Source organism: Octodon degus, unplaced genomic scaffold (assembly GCF_000260255.1).
Source record: "Octodon degus isolate 3935 unplaced genomic scaffold, OctDeg1.0 scaffold00115, whole genome shotgun sequence".
In the NCBI taxonomy this organism is placed as follows: Eukaryota; Metazoa; Chordata; class Mammalia; order Rodentia; family Octodontidae; genus Octodon; species Octodon degus.
The window spans coordinates 1299621-1307861 of record NW_004524691.1 but is presented as its reverse complement, the minus strand read 5'-3'; positions in this window follow the sequence as shown (position 1 = coordinate 1307861).

Here is an 8241-nt window from a genome sequence, read left to right as displayed (position 1 = left end):
CCCCACTTCCTATATTGAAGTGAATTAATTCTTAGAATAAGTAGTTTCAGAAGAATAGGAATGAAAAACACTGTTTACATTTGTATTTTTGAGTAGATGCCAAAACTTCCTCTGTTCTCATTGGTTTACAAGGGCAAAGAGCCAGGGGTTATAAGTGGCACAGCCCCAGTCTGGCAAGTGTGAGATCATGAGTTTGATTCCTCAAATGAAAACAAATGAAAAAAGAAAATACACTGGTAAGCCACAGACTCTGAGGAAGAATCATCTGGATACACATTGTGGGATGGGGCAGGATTGCTAAATTTGAATGCACCCATTAATTTAAAAAATATGAGGTATATGATTGCAGTATCTTGGAATTTAGTATTTGTAAAAGTTTCCAAGTGAAGAAAAACTTCTTTTGTATTTAAAGATCTTTCTGTGTGAACAAGTTAATATTTAGTCAGTTATAATACATATTTACATAAAATTGATAGAGATTTGGTTAGTCAGAAGCAAGATAGCAATACTTTTGAAAAGATAGCGGCCTCTTCAAGCTCAGTGCTCTCTGTGCAAAACAGTTTTACTCTAACTTAAAAACAATCAATAACTTAAGCTATTCGTCTGAGATCCTCCTCACCCGCCAGGATGGTATGCACATTTCTAAATGATGTGCTTGATCTAACTGCATTAGATCTACATGAGATTCAATTTAGGGCCCAGAGGAGGTATGACCATAAATTATTTCTATTAATTTATGCAAGGATCTGCAGATTTTTTTAAAAAATCAGTACAGGGTCTACAGAGTCTCACTATATAGATCTGATTCATAGTGATTCTCCTGATTTCAGCCTTCCAAGTGCTGGGATTACAGGCACACACTACCACGCCGAGTCTCATTTGCCATCTCAGCATGCACCAGGGGCAGGGTAAGAATGACATGCTGGGGATTGAACCCCAGCTGCTGCATCTGCCTAAGCAGGTGCTTTAGTTTACTGAGATGTCTGGTCCAACCTTTTTTTTTTATTTTTTAAGAGTTACTTCTTGAAGGAGGAAGCAGCCCCCTGGGACTCTGCAGAGCTGTGATCTGTGGGCCCAGTACTGGCAGGCATGGAACTTTCCTGGCACCATTTAAGGTCTTTGGAGAAGATTCTGGGTGACCTGAGGGACTGGTAAACACTCACCCTCAACCCCCAACACTCAGGTATGGAGCTTGTGCTGCTGCCAGTCCAACCTTTTAAGAACTAAGGAGGACCCTGGCATGCCATGCCAGCCCCGCTCCTGGAGCTCTCTGAGATGGGGCAATTGAGACTGGGCATGGTGCAGTCAGATGGACACTAGGAGTCTGATCTATGTAGTGAGATTCTGTAGATCCCATATCAAATACAAAAACAAAACAAACAACAATAACAACAAAAAGTAAAGAGGATGCTGAGCAGCCTTCTGGGACTCTGCAGAGCAGACCCAGTGTACACAGGTATAGAGTTTTCCTGGCATCATTTAAGATCTTTGGAAAGGACTTTGGGTGGCCTGTGGGACTCTGGTGAGCTGGGCCACTAGGCTTCCAGCCCAGGTGTGGAGCTTGTGCTGGAACTGGTAAAACATTTTAAGAACTTAGGGGGTTTCTAGGCAGACCATTGCATTTATGTGAATCTGGTCAACACCCACTACCTACACTGAAGCTTTGTTAAGTATTGGCTATTTGTCTTCACTAGTAGGGAGAGCCTTGGTGAGTCCTACCTTGCTATCCATTGTAGTGGAAACCTTACTGACACATGCTTCACCACTCTTCCATCACTGCTAAGTCTGGGTGATTACTGGGAGCTTCAAAGAAGCCAAAATGCAGGAGCAAAAGGAAATCTTAGTCTTCCAGCCCAACCAGAACAAATCCAGGAGACAAAGACAGAAGAATTTGAAAATCACACACCTGAAATTTACGAAATGATAGCAACTGAAGTAAAGGCACAAGTCTATCAGGCTGTAGAAGAAATAAGATCAGAAATAATCTGTCAAAAAGGAAATGACAACAATCATAAAAGAATTGCTCAACACAGCTAAAGAAGACATAGATAAAAAAATAGAGGAGAATTTTAAAAAATGATGGAAACACTGAATGAAAAATACAGGAAAGAATTAGAATGTGTGAAACAGATTCAAACAAATATCCAGGAAATTAAGAAATTCATTGAAAGGTGGCAAAACTGCTTGATGATAATTGATGATAGACTTCCAATCCTTGAAAACAGATGTGCAATTAATGAATGTGAAAGGAAAGATCTCTTAAAACTAGCAAGGAACCAGAAATAACCATCTGCAGCTATAAGATGATGCAAAGAAAAATAATATAAGAATAATTAGTGTCAACGAAGCAGCAGGAGACACTACAATGGCATAAAAAGACTATTTACAAAAGTACTAGCAGAAAAATTCCCAAACATGAGAAAAGAAACTGACATATAGTAAGGAAGGTATATAGAACTCCAAATAGCCACAATCAAAATAAACCTACAACTGAACACATAATAATTAAGGTCTCAGAAATTCAGCAAAAGAATAGAATATTAAAAGCTGCTAGAGAAGAGAAAGAGATCTTTCATTAGAATCACAGCAGATTTCTCAGCACAAGCCATCAAATCAAGAAGAGTATGGCATGAAGTATTTTAGGGTCTAAAAGAATAACTTCCAACCCAGATTAATGTACCCTGCAAAACTATCAAATTCAATTGCATGTTATGGGCCGGTGCAGAAAGAAACACCGAGAAGACCTGATGAATACAGCTCAGAGGTCTCACTGAGATTAGTCTCCCTTAAAGTGAGCCCAGAGGCACCTACACATCTCACATTTATTGAGGGCTAACGGCAGGTTAAGGAATGTGCTGAATTACTTTGGTGAACATAAACTACTATCTTTATTGACTTCCACCATTTGCCTAACACTAGGTTTACACAAATGCTAGCTGATAACATCCCAAGCAAGGGGTCAAACAACAAACAGGGCCCCAGCAGGAGCAGCTGCTATATGTAGCCTTGAGTCCCAGCTTTCCAGAATTTACAAGTGAGACAACAATTCTCCTAAGGCTCTGTTTATTGCTCCCTGGTCTCTTGGGACATTAGGCTTTGGTCTCATATCTGTATTTCTATAATTTCTCACTTTTGCTCTTATGTTGAAATTTCTTGAGGCATCAGGGTGAGGACTGCAGATTTTTGATCCATGGCTTGCTGCTGGACTTGTCCTTGTTGCCAGACTAAGCAGGATATAAAAATAATAGAGACAACATAGACAAATCACTACTACACTTCCACTAAACCATGGAATAGCATGAAAAGAATTAGTTTTCTTTTTTACTTTTTTTTGCTTTAATCACTTTTTAAAAATAATTTTATTGAGAAACAAATAGCAATGAGACAGTTTCAAAACCAATTAGTAGGACAGTTTCAATAATTAATACATTGTTGTCTTCTTAGTGGTTATTCATAATACAAGATGCAGATGTGATATCCTGTCCACAAACACTATTAGAACAAAACTTTCTATTCATTGAATTAAGAGAAAGTAGCTGTATATTTATTCTAACTATTTTGAATATACAGATACAAAATGGTCCTTCATTTGTATCCCTTTTTTGTTTAGTTTTGTCAGAGAAGGGTATTGCATTGTCATTTAAATATTGTAGGTGCATGAATTCAGCAAAATATTCCAATATAGTCCAGTAGTCAATAATAGTAGTGGGTTTTCCGTGGGACTGGTAATGTCAGAAGTTGTCCAATCACATTTTAAATGAAGTTTATGTTATAGATTAACCATTTAATCTCCTAGAATAACAACAGCTTGTTTTAAATCATTTATCTTAGTATTTAACCCTGAATCTATCTGTCCTAGAGAAGTCCATAATAGTTCTGAGTCCTTGTGCCATTGCTGCACAAAATGAACAGTTTTTATACCTTGGCTTAATGTTGCTCTGGCTGCAGCCGCTGTGGCTGTGATGGCTATTATTCCTAAAATTATGACTATGATGAGTTCAATCATTCTTTATTTTTCTATTCTTTAACACCTCCAGCAAATGTTGGAACCGCATTATGGAAGGGGAGTCTTGCCATGAGCGATATAGTTGTACAGGAAGCCAAATTTTGGTTTTTGCCCTGAGAATATAAATGTTATTCCTAGAAAAATTAAGGCTAATGGAAGAATTTAGACATGTATATAAAGAACAATTGTGGCATGTAATGGTATAGTTAGAAGGGTTCTAATAACTAGGCCCTACAAGCAATAGGTTCGGGAAGTGAATACCTGCCTGTGCAAAATGCATTGTGTTCCTTCTAAATTTTAGATGTAAATTGTAGGAGGATCAATTCCTCCGTATATAACCTTTCCATGCTGGCATATGATTTAATGAGGTAACTAATTTCCAAAGATGATGCTGAATTGGTCCACCAGGAACATGAGGGACACTAGGGGACATTCTTCCTCTATGCCACATTATTGTATCATTGGCATTTTTAGTGCTAGTATAAATCTCATCACTGCCATTCTGTTTCCATCTAACTCCTTCCCTTCCTCTGTCCAGACAGAGTCATAAGGGCTCCAATCTATGACACTTCCATCAGAAGTATTAACTGACACCCGGGCTGCTTCTCCTCTACAGACTTCCCAGGGTACCCCATCACTGAGATAAGCAACATTGGTATTCTGCCAGAATGGCAGATTTGGCAGTGGAAACATTCCATCAGCAGCTATACCTTTAAAATTTTTTCCTTGGAGAAGAAAAAGTCCTTTTTTTCCTCCCTTGCCCCAGTGTTATTGCTATAGATAAGCAATGAGCTCCATTCCCAATACAACCAGACTTCTACTTCTTCTCATAGAATGGAATTTGGGTTCTTTCTTCTGCTGGCGCTGCTGGTCCCCAGGCATCATAAGGGCCAGGTAGTCAGGAACTTTCATTCAATTATATGGGTATAGTAGCATCCCACCAGTGAACTCCTGTATTGAGCAGTGGATTTGGAATATAAGTCCAATAACTAAAATTACCTTTAACACTTACAGAAGCGGCAACAAAGCCACAATAGCAAGAAAAATTTGGTACTATTTTTCTCTCAACATATTTGCATTTGCTCCTTTTCTAACTTTGGTCAAGTTGGTACCCAAATCAGTTCTTTTTTTTGACAGAACTGTGGATTTTTTTTCGTTTTCTTTTTTTATAACTGGGGATTGAACTCAGGCCCTTGCACTTGCCAGGGAAGCATTTATTCTACTGAGCCATCTCCCCAGCCCCCCCCCAAATCATTTCTCCAGTATTTCTTTTGTCCAATGACAGTCTGCAGCAGAAGATCTGTCTGGCAGGTTTTTTAAAATTTATTTAATGCAAATAGAGCTTTCTGAACAATTAATCTAGGTGTACACATGTTTTCATGTACTATTTCTCCCATTTTGTTTAAAGAGCATTTTCTTTAAGCTTCTATTAGCTTGTTTTATAATTGCCCATGGATAGTCTAACATTTAAGTCCCTATAGAATATTAACTGACAAAAGTTACATATTTTTACACAGAAATTTAGAAATCAAAACTATATACAACATTGTAGTAAGACAATCCTAATGACATTTTATGAAATACTGTAAATATTTTGTTTTGACATAACACTTTTAACCAATCTTTTCTAATACACAATTTTTTTATCTAATTAGTCATACTTAAATTAGACATATATCGCTAGTTTTTTGTGAAAGGCAGAAGTTTGAATTTGAGGAAAAGTCTTACCCCAATAAGCAATCTTTATTTTACATTTTGGAAGACGTGTATATCTGGAATCATAAATACACTTAATATAATGTGAGATTAACAATAGTGAATTGCCAAACTCATATAAAAACCTTTGTTTCTTAATTTAGTTTTGTTCCACAGCCATCTTTAATGAGAAAACCTTATTGTAATTGTTTTGAAAACCTTTATCTTTTGGCCAATGGCCAATTTATTGAGGGCATCTCCTAGAGACTATTGAGATTATTGGGAACTCTTCATTAATAAATAGTTTGGCCACACCTCTTATTTATCAATTGAACTCCTTTCTAATATTTTTTCCCATTCTAGGGAAATTTTGTTTAAACCTTATGATGTATTGTGTTTAAATCAATTTTAATCACTTTGACTATCTGATAATTTAAGAAAAAGCATGCTTTTAAGTCTATATCTCAAATTATATTTAGGACAAATCATAGAAAAAGAAAAAAAAGAACATCTGTTTATTGAAAGACACACACATTATCACACAGACATATAAGCCTCTTATAAAAATCAAGAGTGCACTCAAATATTTGCCAAATTAAATTATAGTAACTCTATTATAATTTTTATAAGTAGACTAGTCAAATTTTGTTATTTGTCAATTATTAGAGATCTCTTATTAAAAAATTGGAAGGAATAAAATCTTTTATCTATGATTAATATGAATATTTTGTATTTTTATGTTTTTTGTCACCTATTTAGACATTAGATTTCCATTTGGTCAGTTCCTTGAATAGGGTCTAGGCTGGATCTAGCCTCATTGCTGTTAACTTCTTCAGGTCTGACTTCATGGTGTTGCCTGACAGTACACTCTAGCATGCAAATAGATCATTTGGCATTCTCTGGAAAAACAAAACAAAACAAAACAAACAAACAAACAAACAAACAAAAACAAGCATACCCTTTGCCCCTGGTTAGTAGTAGACTGAATCCCTTCAATTGTCCGGTGTGGAGATCTCTTCAAAAGACCATTTTTAACCTTTTTTCTCTTACCTGATTTATCTCTCAGTTGCTGTGAAAGTTTAAAAATTTAATAGTATTTATTGACAAGTGAAGTTGGCAGGATTGACTACCCTTTGCTTTAACAGAATTTTGATCATGTGATGAGAAACCTGTATTTTATTTTTTGGGAGAGGAAGTCATACATTTTCTTATTTAACCTAATATGACCTATCTGCTAAAAAAAAAAAAGCAAATTAATTTAACTCATCTGAAGGATAATAACAGCCAATAGCACCAGATAAATTACTCCAAAATCTAGATGAAGCCAATTAATATTGCCAAATAAAGTCTGAAAACATCAATGGTTGATCTGAACAGTTTGGGGCACAAAATATCTTTGTTGCATAAGTTGACCCAAACATGAAGAAGTTATGAGAGCTTGAACCCCTTTAGAGACCACTAATAGGCCTTTTGTTATTTAAATGGGATGTCAAAATTAAGTGAATGTTTAAACCCCATGGCTTTTACACATTATTTTAAACTTTTATATTTGTTTGTAAAATACCAAAGCCCTATTTTTAATGCCATTTTTAGTTTAGTACAGTAAAACCAACATTGAAACTTAACTAGGAATTAAAAGAATTTTAAGTGATCTTTTAAAATATCTTACACCTTTGTAGCTGCCCTACCTGGAGGCCACCCACATTAACATTTGAAAAGCTATTAAAATGATTAATTTTTATTTTCTAACCCACTATTTCTTTTTTAACAATTTTAAAAGTTTTAGCAAAAATGAATGACCAATTGATCAATATAAGAATTTGGTGTGGTTTAAACAATGGTTTGGTTGGATAGAATTATTACTTTGAAGTTATAATTTCAGCATTGATTACACCAAACAAAACTTGCAGACCATTTAGCACTGGGGCTATCTTCGGTTGATTTTACTACAAAGATGTGCTGGCCCAGCTGCTAGGAGCAGCTGAAAGGTCTTAGTACCTACAAAAGGTTTCTTTGAGCCCACATTACCTCCTAAAGCTTTAAGGGAGCTGTGGCTCTGTAGCCAAGGCCTCTGCATGCAGCCACTATGCGTGCCTGCTGTTGCTCTGGCTCTGACCATTGGTTGCTTTGTTTTTGTCCAGATTTTAAATATAGATACTATCTTGAGCCTTAAGATCTTGTGAAGCCAGCCATGCACACAGCTAATGCTAGAGCCACGGCATGTCATGGTCGTGACCCACCTACTCAGTGCCAGGAACACAGACCTCTGTGACTGAACCTATCATGCAGATGCCGATGTGGGTCAGCTTAGCATGGGAGTGCAGGGCCCTCCCAGATCTCAGTTTATGCCCTGAATCTCCCCCACCCTTTGCCCAGTACCCCACCGCTTGGAACCAACTGTTTGCAATTTAAAAGAACCTTTTCTTTCCCATAAAACTTTTAGAAGACAGCTTAAACATTACCTATAAGTAAACAATCTATCTGGTTGTTTCCTGCTGACAATAGGGCCAGGCAATGCAGTATGAGTTCTAATATGCATA